Below are 19,748 nucleotides of genomic sequence, written 5' to 3'. Positions count from 1 at the left end.
AATGGTTTGAAAAACTGTTCGAGATTTTAACAGATGACTCGCTCGTTCTAAGTCCATGGTGATTCAGAGAAGCGGGCTGAGGTGTTTAATAAGATCAGAGGAGCAGCCTTTAAGAGTGGAAGTGAGGTTGACTGTAAACCTGGTGGCTTCTGCTAAAGCTAAGATAAACAAACAAGAAACATGGATACAACAAATCCTTCACAATAAAAGTCTGCAGTTGTTTATTCCCTAGAATGCTTTTATTGTGACTGCCCAAAGGTATTTCAGTTACCATTGTGGGCTTTTCTTTCCTAAACGAAAGGGTACCAAGAATTTTGTCCTCGTGTGTAAATTAGGAATGCACCATGTTATGCAGATATTAGTTAAAAAATAATCTGTATCTGCAGATGTGGACATTTCTGCTAATATTTACAACCAGTATTTTGGCTATAAATATCTGCCTGTATGTGAAAAATAAGTTAGTGGAGTTTCAAGCTGGACCAACAGACCTACATCTGCTGAAGTCTTTTCTTTATTCATGATTATTCCTCAAATTCTAAAGTGTGTTTTGAGGAATGAAATGTTAAGTTGTTCATCCTAAAACTTTAATCGTGTGTTTTGACCTACATTTAAATATCCATATCAACTAAAATTGATTTGTAAATATTGGCAGAAATTCAAAAGTTCCCCAAGCACCAGACCTGTCAGGTCCGCCAGTCTGACCACGCTTTGCATATGAGGACACATCTCAGCAGTCGTGACGCTTCTGCAGATCGACAGATAGTCGAAACATGTCAAGGTAACAAAACGTCTACAATTAATAGTCTGAAAAAAGAAACACAAGATAAATATTCAGAATAAGAAGACAAAATGAATTTGCTGGATCTTGTATACATCTGGTATTGTGACAACCCTGGTAACTATGTTTGCATGAGCGACAGTCTGACCAAGCAGAAACAACATTGTAATTGCTTTTGGCCGTGCTGTCTGCTCTCCACAAATCCTCAGCAGCACCACTTCACTCACATCAGCATAAGCATGTTATGTTAGAGCCAGGAAATTACCAAACAGGCAGAAGTATAAGTGTCACTGTGAGTGCATTAACATTAGCAAATGTTGAATACAGAGCCTGTGTCTTGAAATTAAAGGCCATTGTTGGCACACATGCAGACCTAGATGAGCTGTTTGTGTGGAAGTAATCACATTTATTGCTGCATGGATGAGAGTGGGAGCCAAGGTTCCTCTTTCTGCCACTATAAGACCATAAGACTGATCACTTATTTAAGAGCACCCCCTGTATGTGAAGATGCCCATGTGTGGATATTAAGGTATATATAAAAACACTTCTGAATACACACACCATTTAGAAAAGCTGGAACCTGGTTCATCACGGTTGATTGATATTGGGTCTCACACACTTAAATGGGATTTTTCAGATATATTTGGTGTGGGTTTTTGTGTGTGTTTCTATGAGTGACTCAGATGGAACCGGTCCTGGATGCTTAAATCTAAAAGCATCAGTTTAACACACAAACACAGACAAACACACACACACACACACTTAGAATGAACAGTACATCAGAGAGGTACCATACATCACAGATAATAAATGACTGCAGGTCCCTGGACCAGAAAAGACGTATGGCCACTGTCAGCATGTTTATCAGGAAAGTTCTTGAAACTGTCCATTACTATGCGGCACTACTAGGTTTGGAAACTGTTTCCATTACCATCATGTTCTCCATCTATGCTGCATGCATTCACGAAAATCATGGGTATACCAGAATGTTTGAAACAAGCATAGATGCATAATCATAAAACATAAACAAACCATTTACTTCCTGCAGGAAAATTCACTTTCCTGTGAATTACAGACACATTTTGGCATCATTTATCAAGCAATGGTAACATTATCGTGCATCACAGTCGACTAGTGTCTTCCAGCAGGACTGATAGTGGATAAAGGCTTCAATCCCCTCTGATTAAATATTCCCCACATGTCCACTCTCATTGACACAAAGCTGTTCAACCTACAATATTGTAATTCAGTCCTTTGATAATGACACCATCCTATCTGCAACCAAGAGGTGGTGCAGATGAAGAATGATGCATGGGGATACCAGCCAGACTCCCATCTCAAATGTTGATAATGGTAATGATGCAGCTTTTCTGTTATCATGAGTCACGACAACTGTGATGACTATTGGATGTCCATGGGTGTCTATGGTGGCCACTTCAGACTGGAGGGAGAGGTTGAGGAGTGAACACAGACTGATCAGACTTTCAAGGCCTCTTCTCTTACTTATGCATGATGCAGTATGCCCCTGATCCTACTCAAGGCTACGCCTATCCTGCCTTATTACTAATACAAGAGGTCAATTCATTCTCAAGGTAAAGAATTAAGATTACAAAACAGATATTGATCTGCTTATTTCAAGACCTGTCAAGCGCATCAGATTCTGTGATATGCTTTAAATCTGGTGTGTATTATTAGGGTCAGCATAGCAGCTAACTCCACTTAAAATAGGATTACTTCTTATTTGTCTAAGAAATAAAGAATGATGCTTTACAACATAAATAAAATGTGAAAGAAGTTCTGAACATCACAGAGTGTGCTTATGCCAGTCTTCAGAAACTTTTGTCAACAAAGATTTTAAAAGCTAGAAATGCACTGGATGAATACAATCCAGAACCCATATTTCTATTTACTGATGTCTGTTCAGTACAAACCACTTTACTTCAAACCTAAGGGGTATGCTTTTTTGAGACATCAGCAGGTGATGTGAATTTTTAAACAAAATCTCCAGGGCTCCACTGACACACCCTAAAGACACAAATACATAAACCAAGAAGCCCAGTCATAAGCACATAGAAATACACTGAAATTCAAGATGTTCAACATGCACAGCTTAATCTTACAGCGCAAAAATATAGTTGTATAAACTCGTACAGGAACATAGACTACGCTTCAAACATGTCTTATTTTTGTTGCCAAACATACATAAGCAGGCCTCACTCATTCATATCCGTCTGACTCTGCCCCCAACCCCTTTATTTTCAACTTCTTTCCCTCTTAATACAGGATCCACTGGAGACTCCTTGCTGAAAGCAACAAAGAGATGGTTCCCACACCCCCCTGGTTTCAGATCAAGTTCAGTGGACACAAGCCAGTCATCAATCTCTTATGCCCATCTAACCTCAACTGGATCATCTAACCAGAGTCTCTACTCCCCTAGTTTCGTCACATTGGACCAAAATCAGTGGACACCAGACAGTCATAAGTCTCCGACATCCACCTGACCTCAACCAGATCCTTCACCCAGTCTTTACCTTCATATGATCCCCTTATGGAGCACCATCACCAGATTGGACCAGACGATCATCCTGTTTTATTTATCCCTTTACCCTACATCCCTCAAACCTTACCCTTCATCCCTCTATTCTACAACCCTTATCTCATCCTTCCATCCCACAGCCCTTACCCTCATCCTCTATCTTATTACTCTTATCTTATCCCATCATCCCACAACTCCTAACTTATCACTCCATCCCACAACCCTTATCTCATCTCTTCATCGCTGCATCTTACGACCTCTACCCTCATCCCTTTATCCATCCACCTTACAGTCCTTACCCTCATCCCTTCAACCTTCTCTCCCATGTCCCTTACATCATCCTTTCATCCCTAAATCCAACAACCCTTACATCATTCTTTCATCCCTACATCCCCTCAACTCTTCCCCCCTTGACCCTTACCCTTCCATCTCCCGACTCTTACCTTTATTCCTCCATCGGCCGATTTCTCCAGCTTTGACTCAGCAATATACATTTTTGGTGATCACTTTTGTACATAAAACTGGCTCTTAAAAATGTAGTTTAGTACTGGTGAGTTTGCAGCTCATTCAAACCTTGATACGCTGAAGCGATGCACGATAGAGCATTTATTTGTGATTGCCGATCATTATGAAGTTACAGATTCAAAACAACATAGATAATTTCCACCTGGTCTGAGAAAGTAGTTGTGCAAATTGATCCAGCTGTCTCAGCTCTTTGTGTGAATTGCTCCATCGAAAGAAAAGGAATTAGACAACAATCGCATTTTGAGTTTCAGTTTTCAAAAAAAGGAGTTTGATTTCAAGCAACTACAACCCAATCTCTCAACACTTACCTCCTTATTCAGACTTCTGTCATCATCAGTATCTTTAAACTATCTTAACTCTATTTTGTCGTTAGTGTTGTCTTTATTAGTAGAGATATATTTTATCATCATTAAAACTGTATCAGTGCCTTGTCATTGAAATCTTAGAAAGAATGGAAGGAAAACACTCACCTAAGCCACCCCTCATCACTCATAGTTACTGCTATATTTACCATTAAGAGTCATATTAGTATTTCTCTGACTATGCAAAATTCCAAAGATATGAAGAGTTTGAAAGACACATATCATTAAAGTTTAAATATTTTCAAGAGCTCTACTCTTCACAAACACAGGCCATAACTTTTTCAGACTAATATAGATTTTATGGTGCCCAGTAGTGTTGCTGCCACAGCACTTTTATTACAGTCACAATGATTTGTTGGAATATGTTTCCTGGTTCTTCTTTTTCAAATGGGCTACACATACACCAACACTAAAAAAAACAACATCCAATTACTAAAAAATACGGTCAATTTGTTGGCATGATGGGTGCTGTTTCATGGAGCTCCAGTCACACACAAGGACACACTCTTAAGAGAATAAATAAGTGCTGCATTATGTTCACCGTATATTATCCAGAATATTATGTCCCCCATGATAATGGACATATCATGAGACAGAATATTTCTGCCAAACAGCCCATATCATTACCTGAAAGCAGTGCCTGTTTATCTCAGCTTAAATACGAACAGTGTCTGTGGATAGAAATTGTCATTCTAGTCATTTTGTCTCTATCCTCCCAAAGAACAAGGGATTATTGTCACAGTAAAATCCCAGAGGGAGAAATAATGCATCTATAGAGACCAGCAGAGAATATGAGCCAACTAATATTAGCCAATGATTCATCTCAAATCCCTCGGTGATGTGTGTATCATCTCTCTGGCTAACCATGTGCTCATTTAAAGTGATTATTGCCATTTCTATGTGTGCTAAACAGCATTATGCACATAAACATACATGTACACAGCACTGTCTGAGATATAGATAGAGATGACAGCAGTAAAAGCATAATCTCACCTGGAAATAGAAACCTCACATGTTTAATCTTAACTGTCAGCTGGATTCTTGGTTCCTCTGGCAAAATGGTAATGGACTGTCCATGATGTAGCCCATGTTAAATTGGGTTTGTAAACTATAATGTATTTATTAGCTTCAGGGTTTGTCATGGTACCATTATCTGGCTGCAGTTAGGTTTATTTGAAGGGAGAAACTGATAATAATTAATACATACCCATTAACCATTACATTTCTTTTTCTTTAATTAGTTGTTTTGCAATCACGTGATCCTGATGGCACAGGAATGCCTGATAGAGCAGGAAGTGGGGACCAACTATTAGGAATGAATGGGAATGGAGGAAATTTATAACCTTGCAAAGCAGATGGATTCACCCGTTTCCGTGTTTTCTCACTGATGAATCCATCTTGCAAAGCTCCCGTCTGAACTGTTTGGACCCAGTTAGAAAGTGACAGGGCCAATTAGCAACAAGGGGCAGTACTTTCGGGCGCGGTGGAGTTGTGACGTAAGCAAGCAGCAACAAGAGGCCGGTGCAATTATGGTGGAAGAGATTAGCGTGGATGCTGCTAAAGTGCCAGTTTTATCAGAACTTGACGACATTTCTTTGTTAACAGAAGAACAGAGAACAGCAGTGAGCTGTTTTCTTTTCAAAAATGACAAAAGTCATGTACTGACATGTCTACAGGCGCCATCGTTCGTGTTATGCAGTTCTCTATGGAGTTTCTCCTCAGGCCTAGCCTCAGGACCCACTAATATCTTTGATGACATATCGCCACCCAAATTTCCAAAGGTTTTCAACAATGCATGCTCAGTAAATAAAAATTTTGTACTTAAGATATTGGAGAAATAGAAGTTATGAAAAGAAAAAGGGACAAGAGAAAACTGGTATGTTTCACAGCCCCTTTCCCCATGATAACGTGTATTTTTTAGCCATTTTTCTAGGGATCTTAGGAAAAATAACTCATTGTAAAAGAACCTTTTTTAATGCAAGAAAAGGAGATAAATTAGTCTAAATATTCACAAAACATTTAAATTTACCCATTATCACGATAAAACTGAGTTAAATAAAAAGTATTGACATATGTCCTTCAAAGACTTTTGCCACCATTTTCTTCCAAACATTCACGACCCACTGAAAACTGCTCTGCAACCCACTTTTGGGTCCCGACCCAAGTTGAGAACCAGTGATTTAGAGCATACAGCTCTAATTGGACCTGTATGCTGCAATTATCAGACAATTTCAACAAACACTGAGTACTTCCTTACACCTGGCACAGAGGCAATCAATACCACAAATTACTCAGTCCTGCAGACCTTCCAGTGTCTAGCATCATCTAGCCATCATCTTGCATTTAGCCCATCATCTGTGCCCCTTTAACATATAAAAATGTATCTTTTTTTTTCAGAAACATGCTTTTAATTGAAGCAGTGATGTACTATTAACTGAATGAAAATTGCAACTGAGTAATGATGTGCCATTCACCAACAAAAAGGCTGTTTTATGTGAGCCAGTGTAGCTAGCTCCCATTTGAGTGCCAGTTTCCTTTCCTCCGTCCTGTGTCATTATCTAATCCACATGAAAAGCTAAAATGTGACAAAATGAAGAGTCATCTGGGAGTCAAACAACCAGCTCTGATAAGCTGAGCCAAATGATCTGGATCTTTTAAAGGAGACAGATTTCTCGTTACAACCACAAGACTGGACATGAAGGAAAAACGGGCAACATCAGAGTTTGATGTATTAAACCATGGCAAGACTGTTGTGAACTAAATCGGACAGCTTTGTGGAAACCAACCATGCATGAGCATTGTGTAACACAGCTCGTCCAGGGTTTATACAAAGGCTTTTTTTTGTTATTCCTGCCTGCTTCCATTTTTGAGCTTTTTTAACTTTTCTTTTGTTTGTTTTTTTTTTTGGCCTTAATATTTCACTGTTGTTGGGACACCAAAGTAGCTTTACCCAGGACTTTCACTGGGATCATCATGGCTTTGCTGTGGTTTGACTGAGTGCCTTGCCGTCTGTGAACTCCTACCAATTGCGTTTTCGGGGCCCACTATGGAGCCGCTCCGCCAGACTCCTCAAGACATAGTAGTTCATGCAGTAATTACAGAATCCCACCCAGTTGTGCAAAAACATACTACTGAAGTGCTACTAGGGCATCACAAACACACGTGAAGCTGTTGTTCCAAACAGGAGTTGGAGAAGGATGGGCTTGCTTGTCTTTTTGTCCTTTCATTTGGATTTTTGTGCATCTACCATGGGTAAGACACCTATTTATAAATAAATGTGCTTAATCAGTTTACTATTAATTGTTTGAGAAGTATAATTTTGATAAACTTTGTTCTTTCTTGTCCCTCTGACCTGTTGACTCCGGGCTCAGCTATGCCCCCTTATGACGTTTTGTCCATGTAGAAAATTGAAATAGGATCTGGCATTTGTCTGGCATTAACACAGAGTTTTTTATTCTGAAATCTAACTGGATGTTTGAATTTTGTTTCAGTGAAAATTCCTGCTGATCTCAACTTTCTCTATGCTAAATTGATGTGCAGTAGTGGAGCATCTGGCAAAAAGGGAAGTCCTGCATGTCTGCTGCAGAGGGCTGCAGGAGCTGTCATGGAGCAGAGACGCACAAGGCGGAGCTGGTGAAAACACTCCTACTGCCTAAAACTGAAACTTGTCGGCTCCTGTGCTGTGCAAGGAAAAAACGGATAGAAGAAACATTTGGTGGAATTTAGGTACCTTGTTATTTTTGCACTTTAAATGCTTGGCATAGTCGGAAGTAGCTCAAAACATGGCCTTTTTGGTAACATTTCTGCAGAAATTACTTTGCACTTTGCTGCTGCGTGACATCATCTGCAAAGACCCCATGGTTTTTCAACCTTTTTTTGCCCAAGGCACACCTAAGATCAAGCCAAAATTTCAAGGCACACTGGATCCAGTGAAAATAGCCCCTTATAGACATGTCACAAAAACATATGTTTTTGTATAGCTGTATTACTTAGGTATGGTTGTACAATTTCTAGTGTGTCTTGCCACTACATTTAAAAAAAACTGCCCTTAACATCTTTCAATGACAAATGGATAGCTCTTACAGTAAACATATTGATTATTCTGCTGCCTCCTGTAGCCACACACTGAGCAAATATGTCCACTGTGACACCCTGTTAGAAGTACAGGATTTGGTGTGTTTGTGTTCAATATGTGTTTCTGTGTAGCTGATATAAAGCATGACAAAGAGTTATTTCCACCCCTGTGAAGCATGTTGATGGAAAAATCCACTTCCCCTTGACACCCACAACCTCAAATCAAGGCCAGTTCAATATCAAATTTCACACCTGATTTTGACTGCACACACAAACTCACCAGCACACACACAAATGAGCCAAAGTGCCTAAAGCTATAGAGATTGAATGTTAGGATTGTTTATATGTTGAACTATCTAGCTAAAAATAAGATGAAGACTTAAATAATACACCCTCTTTCACTTCCATCCTCGTATTCATGAGGAGTAGAAACTAAAGGAAGCTGCAAGTTGAGCTGAACACCAAAACTACTGAAATAAGAGACAAGAAACGAACGGAGAGCAGTTCATCAGTGGACTGAAGTCATGTTCTCCTCAACGGCTTAGTATGTGATTGTTCTCTAAACCCTCTAAAGCCGGTCTGACCCCTGTTGCCTAAGAAAGACCAACTGCTGTTTATCTTCGGCTGTGCCATGAGTGTTTCTGTAAGTATCAAAGGAGAACATTCATGCAGGGGATTATGGGAGGCTGAGTTAACAGAATGCAAGACATGAAGGGAAAGAAATAAAGAGAGGCGGAAGCTATGTGTGTCTGAAAGTCGGGATTCCTGCTGGAGTTTCATATAGCTCCATGCATGACTAAAATAAATAAAAGCAGTCGTGGACATATAGTACCTATAAAAATATTCACCCCTTGGATGTTTCATCCTTTTATTGATTTGATAAATCAATCATGGTCTATATAGTTTGGCTTTTTTTCAAGAAGAAAAAACTCTTAAATGTCATAGAGAAAACAGCTTCCTACAAAGTAATGTCAATTATGTCATGTGAAATCAGTTACTGCATAAATATTCCTGACCTCATTCAACAGAGGTCCTGCCAATTGGTGCTAGTTTCACAATTAGTGAAATTGAGATCACCTGAGTGCACTGAATGTGTCTCAAGTGATTGTAGTGTAAAGACACCTGTGTCTGGAGGGTTCAATCAGTATTCCTGGCTACCATTACACCATGAAGACAAAAGAACTCTCCAAGCAACTTAGAGAAAAGGTCATAGAAAAGTATGTCAGAGGATGGAAACAAAACGATTTCCAAGGCTTGAACTTCTCCCAGAGTTCAGTTAAGTCCATCATTCCAAAAGGGATGGAATATGGCACATGTGTAAATCTGCCAAGAATCCAGCAAGACAATGTGACCCAAAGCATACGGCGAAAGCTGCATAGAAATGGTTTAAAGACAACAAGGTGAAGGCTCTAGAGTGGCCGAGTCAAAGCCCAGACCTCAGTCCAACAGAGAATTTATGGCTGGACTTGAAAAGGGCTGTTCATGCCCGATCCCGTGCAACCTGAAAGAGCTTGAGCAGTTTTTGCAAAGAAGAATGTAGAAAAATGAAAGTGTCTAGATATGCAATCCTGATTGACACCTATTCACAGGCTCAGTGCTGTGATTGCAGCCAAAGGGGTGAATACTTTTTATAGGCACTTCAGAAAGCTGTCTGAGAACTGTTGAGCCTGCAGGTCAAAGGAGAAGCTTAATATAGATCAGCGAGTCAAGCCAAGAAATGCAGCAGTGCTCAACTACAAACCATTCCAACTCTATGGAAATATCTCAGCAGGAAACTCTAAAAACATATTTTACAAATAATACCATTACAGGTAAACCCTACTCTTGCCTATGAACCCGAGAACAAAGGGTTGCTGCTACATGGCTGTTCACTGTTATGTATCTCATAGCTTCTGACAACTTTCATCAAAGTGCTTCACCTTTTTAATGTATTCACTTCTGAGATTACCTCCCCTCTTATCTCAGCCCTCCTTCCTCTTCTTTTTCTTCTTCTTCCTCCGCCCGCATCTTACCTCAGAATCACAGATGACTGTCAACGAACTCCCCACTAACAACTTTCTTTGCCTTCTGCCCCTGCTTTGCACAACACTGACGAATCATTTTAAGTCACTTTTTTTTTCTCCACCTGTCAGAAGCAGGAGAGGAGGAGGAGGAAGGCGGGGTAAAGGTTTGATGATGAATTCTTCCCCAGACAATGTAATCAGAGGAAGGACTTGTGGCTGCTAATTGAGTAGGATAAAAGCTCAAAGGTCATTCGGTGCGCTGTTTTAGCTTTCAACGTGTCTCTCCGCAAGAAACACTGTCGCATTAATCCTCCAAAATTGTCACGCACATTATTCTAGCAGGTGGGTGGCCAGGAGCTGTTTGCAGAATTAACATTTCTGCTATCAAAAGGCTTCAAGCCCTGTGGACAGAAACACAGAGGGATAAGAGGAAAGACAATGAAAAGAAGGTAAATATAATGAGAGCAGAAGGGATGGGGGAAGATCAGAAGAATAATGATATCAGTGTGCAACACGTGGAAACATGAGTAAACACACAGATGTTAATGTAGAGGGAAGAACAAGTAGGTTAAGTGGTAACAGTGCAGGAACAGCTCCTCTCACAGATCGCTTACAACACACCAGATGCTGCACAAAGACATTTATTTCTAACAGGTCTTTTCTCTCTGGACGGAAGAATATTCTGTTCTGTCACACTTCTAAATTAAGTTGGAAAGAGAAGGGTTAAAAGGGATTAGGCCAAGAAAATCTGACCTGTAAATCTCAAATGTGTCTGGGATGTATTTCCAGCCTGATAAAGTCAAAGGAATAGCTGTTTTAAAATCGCTCTCTATTTTCTCCTCTCTGCTCACCTAAGCACCTGCGTGAGTCATTTCACTTTATCCCTCCATTCATAGCAGACACACATCTCAGCTTGCCATCACAACTTTTTACTTAAAGTGGAAAAAATCCAAAAATCCTTCTGCAAAGATGTCTGCACTCTTCAGCTAACAAAACCGCCTAAGTCTGTTATGTGAAACTAAGGTAGTTTTTTTTTAGAAGAATTAAAAATGACCTTTTTTCTCTGTGATATCTGTAGAAGGGCTGATCAATTATAGCAAAGAAAAAAATGATCACAATTATTTTGATTAAGGTTGGTATCAGGATTATTAAGCATGAATCAGGGCAAGTATGGGTGCATATGCCGGTTCAACACTTTGCCAACCTTGTTCACGTACTGCTCTGGCCTCCTGATGGCCATCGTACAAGCCCGCACCAACCCATGCCTCATCTCTCCAGGTATCTTCCAAGCGAACCCCTCCAGAAGCACTAAATACACAGCCTTGCCAATGATAGCAGGATTACAAGGGGTGTAACAGTTCACAGAGGTCACGGTTCGGTTCATACCTCGGGTTTGGGGTCACGGTGTGGTAGGGGTTCAGTCTATCATAAAAAAATAAAAATTCCATGGTTTACAATTTTAGATGCACCTCACTTATTATGTCTTTTTGCTTATTTTAGTGTGGTGTATACTTTTTTACATGTTTGAAACATACATTTAAATAAAAAAATCAGTACTTTGATTCATCTAGTGTTATTCAGAGCTATCAGTGATTGGTGGTATAGCCTGTCATATGAAAAATAAGACAAAAATAGAGGAAAATGGGGGAAAAAGCAAAAGTAAAAGCAACATAGAAAACAGCCCAATAACTCCTGGTTTGAAAAATTAAAAATAAATGCAATATGATAATTAAAGCTGCAAGCAGCGATAACGGGCCCTCGCAACCCGTTGCATGTGGAGGTGTTACGCCAAAGTGGATACGTAGCAACCGTTGAATGCCAGCAACAAGGAGCACAACTCATGTATGAAAACGGTCTTCAGCAGCAAAGATTATCATTCATGGAGATGTGCAACTCAAGATGTGAAAACGGTCTTCAGCAGCAAAGATCATTGCTCATGGAGATGTGCCACTCATGTATGAAAATGGTCTTCAGCAGCAAAGATCATCACTTATGGAGATGTGCAACTCTAGTATGAAAATGGTCCAGCAGCAAAGATTATGGATCATAGAGATGTTCTACTCCAAATGTGAAGTCTCAGAGAAAGTGCAGCTACCTTTACCCTGTGTGTTAGCTCAGTTGGACAGGTAACTGCCCTGAAATCATGAGGTTGTTGGTTCAAGTCCTCTGTGGATTTTTGAAGCTGCTGATTCAGGAGTAACAAGGACTACCATAGAGTTGGAAGGTTCTGGGTTTGATTCTTAGTGCATTTTTAAGTCCAGTCCCCAAAAGCAGAGATCAGATCCTCTGAGAAACATGAACAGGTGTGTGTCTCAGTGGATTAGTGAAAAAGCCGACTGACTGTGAATCAGGAGTTTACAGGTTCAAATCTTACCATGGGTTCACCTCTTCTAAAAGTCAGAGTCCAAATCTAGACTTTAGGTGACCTGGACAGGAGCTGGCCTTTCAAATCTAACCAGTGTGTTAAAGTTTTCAAGATTTGAGTCCAGATAAAGAAGGAAAAGCCCCTCTGAGGCTCTGCTGCATGTCTGGCTCTGTAGCCTAAAGAGATAGTGGACTGACTCAGAGTCTGGAGGTTCCAGGTTCAACTCCCATCTTGGTCAAAGTGAATTTTAAAGCCACATCCTGAACAAAGAGCATAAATGTGCCAGGAGAAGAGATGGTAGTGTGAAAGGTATGGCGGCGGTGGCACAGAGGACTGGACTAGACCAGTTCTGCACAGGGATGCTGGGGTTCAAACCCCACTGTGGCCGGTACCTGGATCAAGGCATGCCTGAGGGAGAAGGGGGGACGCGGCACAGCGCCCCCCCTGGGGAGCTCTCAGAGATGTAAGTAGGGGGTTATGCAACAAAAACGCAGACACAGCAGGAGTTTTACAGGATGGAGTCTTTATTTGCATGCATGGATGATCACTGAGCCCCTCATGGGGACTTCATCTCCTCAGCTGTAGAAACAGGAAATACTTACCATGGCCTCCTCAGCTGTAGAAACAGGAAATACTTACCATGGCCTCCTCCAGGGTCAGGGTACCAAAGTATCATTTATTTTGAAAGGGCATTTGAACTACGGAAATCAAGAAAACGGACAACTTCACTCGTTTTTCAATTTGTTTCCAGAATCAAAAAACGAGTGAAGTTGTCTGTTTTCTTGTTTTCTGTACGTTTAAATGCCCTTTCAAAATAAATGATACTTTGGTACCCTGACCCTCCAGGCCCTCCAGGCCCTCCAGGTCCTCTCTGGTCTGCTCCCTCTGCTCATTCAGCAGCCTGCAAACAAAAACCACATGAACTCACATTCCATATAAATAAACGTACGGATGAGTCCTTTACTCACATGAGTTTCTGCAGCTTGGTGTCCTTCTCCTGCTCTTCAGTCTTCAGTTTGTCGTAGTCTGACAGCCTCTCCTGCTCCAGCAGCAGACCCTGGTTCAGACTGAGAGGAGACGCTCACTAAGCTCTGATTGGGCGCTTTTTAACGGCAGAGTAACTGTCTGGAGAAATGTCAACAAACCACATCAACATATATTCATTTTGTTCTTCTGATTTCTGGAAAATTCTCCAGTTATTTGGCTACAAAAATGGTACAAGGCAGAACATTTCTGAAATGATACAGCTTTACATCAGTGGGTCCCAACCTTTTGTCTTTGGGGTCCCTCTACTCTAAACACTCTAAAGCCCCCCAGGACAATCTCTGAAAAATTAAACATAATTTTTAATTGTTTTATTGACTAAATCCCAGCATAACAGGCCTGAAAAAAACGAGTTCTTCATAAATATCTGCATATAAACAACATTACAACATTACAACAGCATTTAGAGCCACAATACAAATACCAAAATGAGAAGGTTCAGTCAATTTTTAAGTTAAAATCTCAAAAATGTCTAATTTAAGAAGTCATACATTTACCAGAAAAAGAAAATTGGAAATTTCTGTCAACTAAAAGGTAGAATTTTTTGTCTTATAAAATCCAAAAGAGCCATGGAAAAAGAAAATGACAAGAGAAGAAGCTGTTTTCCTTCCATAAGTCCTACAGTTGATCGCCTAATCAGGAGATTTTTCTTAGTAGGATTGATCAGTGAGGAAATGATCCAAGAATGATCACATGATCATTATTCCCCAGACTCTGAAGAGACATTTCTGTTCACTGTTTTCAGTTTGGATCCTTGTAAATTCACAAGTTTAGGATGTTCAATTCTGACATTAAAAACTTGAAATTTTAAAGTGCATGATGAAATAATTTAGGACTTTTTAACTAGAAAATTCTGAGTTCAGGTTCTTGAAAGAATACGACTATAATCTCAAAAATGTACTTTTAAATGTCACCTTTTTCCAAGAAATGTACAGATCCTCTTTATTTTGTTAGACCTTTTAGAGGGCTCTAATACTTCCTCTTACATTTTCAATCATGGCTCTATAAATAAAAGTTCATTATAGGCGCCCCCCCTAGGGGTGCCCAGACCCCAGGTAGGGAACCTTCACATGACAACAATGTAACAGGTGTGTGTAGACTTTTAGAGCCAGTGTAAAGCCAGACTACAGCCATATGCAGCTAAAAGTTCCTGGCTCAGTAAAGAGGAGTGGTACAAGGATTTTACAATCAAGCACAGTAGACAGTCATAATGACTGTCACTACTTTGGTTTGAAAAACCAACAGAAACAAACTTTAGGATCATTTTAAATCAGCATAAAGTGGTTCAGTGAGAACCAATCAAATCTGTGGAAATATCTTAGATCTAAAAAAACATCAAACATGAACAGGTTTGTTGATTTTTCTACTGCTTCATTCGTCTCTCTGTGGACTTGAAGTCTAAATTTTAGGCCCGGTTTAGTTTTAGACTAAATTCCTGATCCAGTTCAAGTCTTGTCACAAACAGTTATTAGTCTGAATGAGTAAAACTCAACGTGTGGCTTCATTGGGATGGTTTGTGGCTCTTTTATGTCTTCATTTCAAATATTTTTCCCCAGAAAACCTTAAACAACTTTCACCTCAGGAATGATCCATATCAAGTCACATTAATCAGTTTGTTTCCACTCTTCTACAGGAGGCTTTAATTGTCAGTCTTTATTTTTTCTCTTAGTTTTTTTTATTACCTTTATTTCTAATTCTTCTCCCTTTTTTCCTTTTTTTGACACTTTTAATCCATTTTTGCTGCTTTTAGCCCATTTGTGCCACTTCTTCTTGCCAATTTTGTAGTTTTTGCCACCTTCATCCTGCTATTTGCTATTTGCAATTTTTTCACCTTTTTGGCAATTTTTGGCCACTCTTTAACCATTTGAAGCTGCTTTTTGACATTTAATGACACTTTTTACATTTTTGTCACTCTTTGCAGCATTTTGCCCATTTAGTCACTTTTCACCAATAATTTACCACATTTTTGCAGCTTTTTGACTATTTAACTAAATTTTCACAATTTTTTTTACCACATTTTTGTTGCTTTTTACAGTTTAAGTCACTTTTCACATAATCTTTTTAGCCCATTCTGCCTTTTTGCCCCTTTCAGTCACTTTTCACCATTATTCTACCACATTTTTGTCACTTTCTGACCGTTTTTATCATTTGTAACTCCATTTTTATGTCCTTTCTCACCCATTGTTGCTACTGTTCACATAGTTTTTGCCATTTATTGCCATTATTTGCCATTATATTCGCCTATTCACCTTTTTTTTTTTTTTTGCTGTTTTTAGCCATTTTAGTCACTTTTCCATTCATTTTTGCATCTTTTTGCCCATTTTAGTCACTTTCCACCATTTTTACCACATTTCTGCAGCTTTTTGACCAATTCAATTACTTTTATCTATTTTTTACCACATTTTTTGCTACTTTCTGACCATTTTTGTCTCCTTTTTATGTCACTTCTAACCCATTTTTTGCCATTTTGCACCTTCTCACCAATTTTTTTTTTTTTTTTTTTGCTGCTTTTTGACCTTTTTAGACACTTGTTACTATTTCATACCACATTTTTGCAGATTCTGACTATTTTTATCATCCATAACTCCTTTCTTTATATCACTTTTCCCCCATTTTTGCTACTTGTCACCTAGTTTTTGCCATTTAATGCCTATTTTTTACCTTTTCACCAAGTCTGTTTCTGCTTTTTGGCCATTTTAGTCACTTTTCACTATTTTTAGCACATTTTTTTGCTGCTTTCTGACCATTTTTGTTATCTGTAACTCTTTTTTGACACTTTCACCCAGTTTTTGCCATTTTATTCCAATTTTGAACCTTTTTACCATTTTCTTCTGCTTTTTCACCATTTATACCTCTTTCAATCCTTTTTTGCCACTTTTCACCACTTTAAATGTGGCTACTGCAAAGGTATTTTTCAACAATTTGGCTCCTTTGTTGAGCAGTTTTCAGTAACACTGGTCTAAATAATTAGTGTACTTATTTTACTGCAGACTTTTATTCAAATATCTCATGCCATGTGTCTCTTCTTATGTCTGTGGTCTCTAACATCTTTAAAAAAGTAGTTTGATTTAAAACAGTCAGACTTACTCTGTGAGCTCGTCCAGCCTCCTCTGCTCGTCCTCGATCTTGTCTCTCAGTCAGCTCAGCTGTCTGTGGTGAGCCTCTCTGTGGTTCTCCAGCTGCTCCTCCAGAGTTTTCTGTGCCACACAGACACAAAAACATTCAGCTATTTCACATTTCTGTAACAGAGATTCTCAGTGACGTGTTTCCTCATCACCTTTATGTCCCCGTCCCCATCATGTCTGCTGATGTCCTCCCTCTCCTTCTCCTCTCCTGACATCTCGTGTCTTTTCTCTGATGAAAAACAAAGAGGAAAATTCCATCAAGTTAGCCTGTTTTCACTTGAGCTAAGATGTTTTAATGGTTAATATAAATGTGAGAACCGTGAGCCTGCAGCTTAGCGAGCTCCTCGGTCAGAGCGTCCTGGCTCTCCTCCAGCTGTCTCTTCTTCTTCTTCTGCTCCATGTTCTGCATGTAGTCCATCAGAGACTTGATCTTGGCCTGGTGCTGCACAGTTGACACAAAAATGTGCTGTTTGTTTGTGCTGCTCACTTCCTACCAATGTTTATATGTTCCCATTTTTTAAATATCTATTTATTTTGTGGTTGACTGTCACTAGGAAGCAACCCGACTTCATCTGTCCACACAAACATTTGTGTGTCAGCCATGTTTGTCTGTTGACACCACCAGGAGGAAGGAAAGGTGTGCATGCATGTGTTTCATTGTCAGTCACACTGCCAACTACTGGCCTGGCATGCATACTACAGCAGTTTCAGGCACATTAGTGAATCTGATTGACATTTAAACACCAAACCTTAAAAAAAAAAAAAGAGGAAGAAGAAGAAGAAAAAGGATTCTGTTCTCAGAGGATAGTTTTTGTGTAAAAATGGCTGTAGTGATAATTATGCTAAATGTGCTGCTTTTTGACCACAAAAAAAAAAATGGCAGACTTCCTGTTTGTTTTACGGCATGGGTCCGAAGGCTTTTTTGTAGAACTTAAAATGATGTATAAGCTCAAGAATTTTCAAAATCCTCAGATAATCCTGCTGCAGGGGCTGAATTTTCAAATTACTGTAGGGGGCGTTACTGAGCGAAAAAGCCATGCCCACCGACAATCATCCTATCAATCATTTCGTTTTGCTACTGGGTTTTTTTCTGCCAAGTTTCATGGCTTTACAAGTTTTGTAAGCACTAGATAATTCTACTTCCTGTTACATGGCAAATGAAAAATTGTCACACCATTTTAGGTAAGGACTCTTGACCTTCAAATTTGAGTAATATAAATCTTGAGGGATGTGCCTGGGCTAATTTCAGCAGGATTTGGCCAATCTTATAATAAATGGAAATTTTTTAGTGAGCAGCAGCCATTCGAGTAGTTTGGATGAACACCCTCAGACGAGTTCGTTCAAATACGACCCCTAAAATATGGCTTGTTTTACCAAAAAATTCAAAATGGCCAACTTCCTGTTTGACTTACGATATGGGTCCAAGAGGATTTTATTTTTATTGGTACTTTTAGGCCATCAGACAAGATGCTATGTTTGTTGGATACCAAACACTGCACATCATCACAAACACTATCCCCACTGTCAAGCATAGTGGTGGCAGCATCATGCTGTGGGGATGCTCCTCAAAACATCCGAGGGAGTGTGTATTTTTTCACAGGCACTGTACTGAAGTGATTTTATGCATTAAAGAGCTGATAGAGAAACTACAGTGAGTTTTACAACTGACACTCAGAAGATAAAGACAGCTGACAGTTTTTGGTGTGCAGCAAGGGTTCACGGAGAAGAAAAATAAATGGTGTTTCTTGTGTTACAATGCTTATGTGATTTGCCAGAAATTGTAATGCACAAGTTCTACATTATAATTAGCGATACAGAGGAGCAGGATGTAGCTTAGCTGTGCCGTTCTAGAATAACGTATATGTTCATGCATGAAACCATTTAATCCCTTTCCCTGGCTGTAAAAATTATGCAAGCGTTTCCATCCAATATTAATCAGCCACCAGCAGAGAGAGACAGAGATTGAGCACGATAGAGAGGTCGAAGGGAGAGCTGAAAGAGAGAGGATGTGCTGAGTGTGTTTGTGTGGGTGAGTAACTATGACTTTACACTCCACGTACGCCACTCTCTGATCACACACTCCACTAACAGGTACTTCAGGGAACCCACAAACCACACTGTCAAACATCTGTCAAGAGGCAGACAGCGTGATTATCAGGAGCAATATCAAACAAAAACCCACAGCCACCAACACTGCAGTGACAAAGTTAGAAGAACTCACAGCCTATGAGGGGATTGTTTTTTAATTAATGACAACTTAATCTAAGGCGTAAGTGGTTTCATTCAGCTAATTACAATCAACATGCAGGTATACACAAAACAAAGAAGAGAAAAAGGCAGACTTCAAGTGCAAACACTTGCTCAGCTTTCCAGTCACAGCTGCAGCAGCTGCATGAAACTCGAAAGTAGATTAACAATCTGCTGACCTGCTGTTTTCAACACAGCATACAATAACACCAACATCTCTGTTGTATAATTCAATCCACTGCAAGAGCTCTGCTGCTAATACAAATGTACATTTAGAGAGCGTATTTTGTTAAGTTCTTGTGGAGGTACTGTCTAAGGGGTATTGATTTCATGGGGATCTGATTGCCAGGATTCGATTTTATCATTTGGCGTTCCAGTAACTCTGTGTGTCTCGACAGGTAGATAACAAAATGCCCAAGGGAAATTTCCCGCCTGGTGTACACATGGGTCGGGAGTATGCTGGTGAAATGTTTTTCTCGTGAAATATACAGTATGTATGTAAACACAGAACATTGTGTAAAGATTGATTTTTCATCAACCTGTGTACATACAGTACACAGTGGATGCACTATTTTGTTAAGGGAATATTATTTGCTGACAGGTTCAAAACGATTATTTTAGTTTCTCCCAGTGCATTTGTAATTATAATGCCAGTCTCTTAATATATTTGTGTCATTTTTGAAAATGAG

This window comes from Cheilinus undulatus, linkage group 5 (assembly GCF_018320785.1).
Source record: "Cheilinus undulatus linkage group 5, ASM1832078v1, whole genome shotgun sequence".
NCBI lineage: Eukaryota > Metazoa > Chordata > Actinopteri > Labriformes > Labridae > Cheilinus > Cheilinus undulatus.
This window is presented reverse-complemented; position numbering follows the sequence as displayed.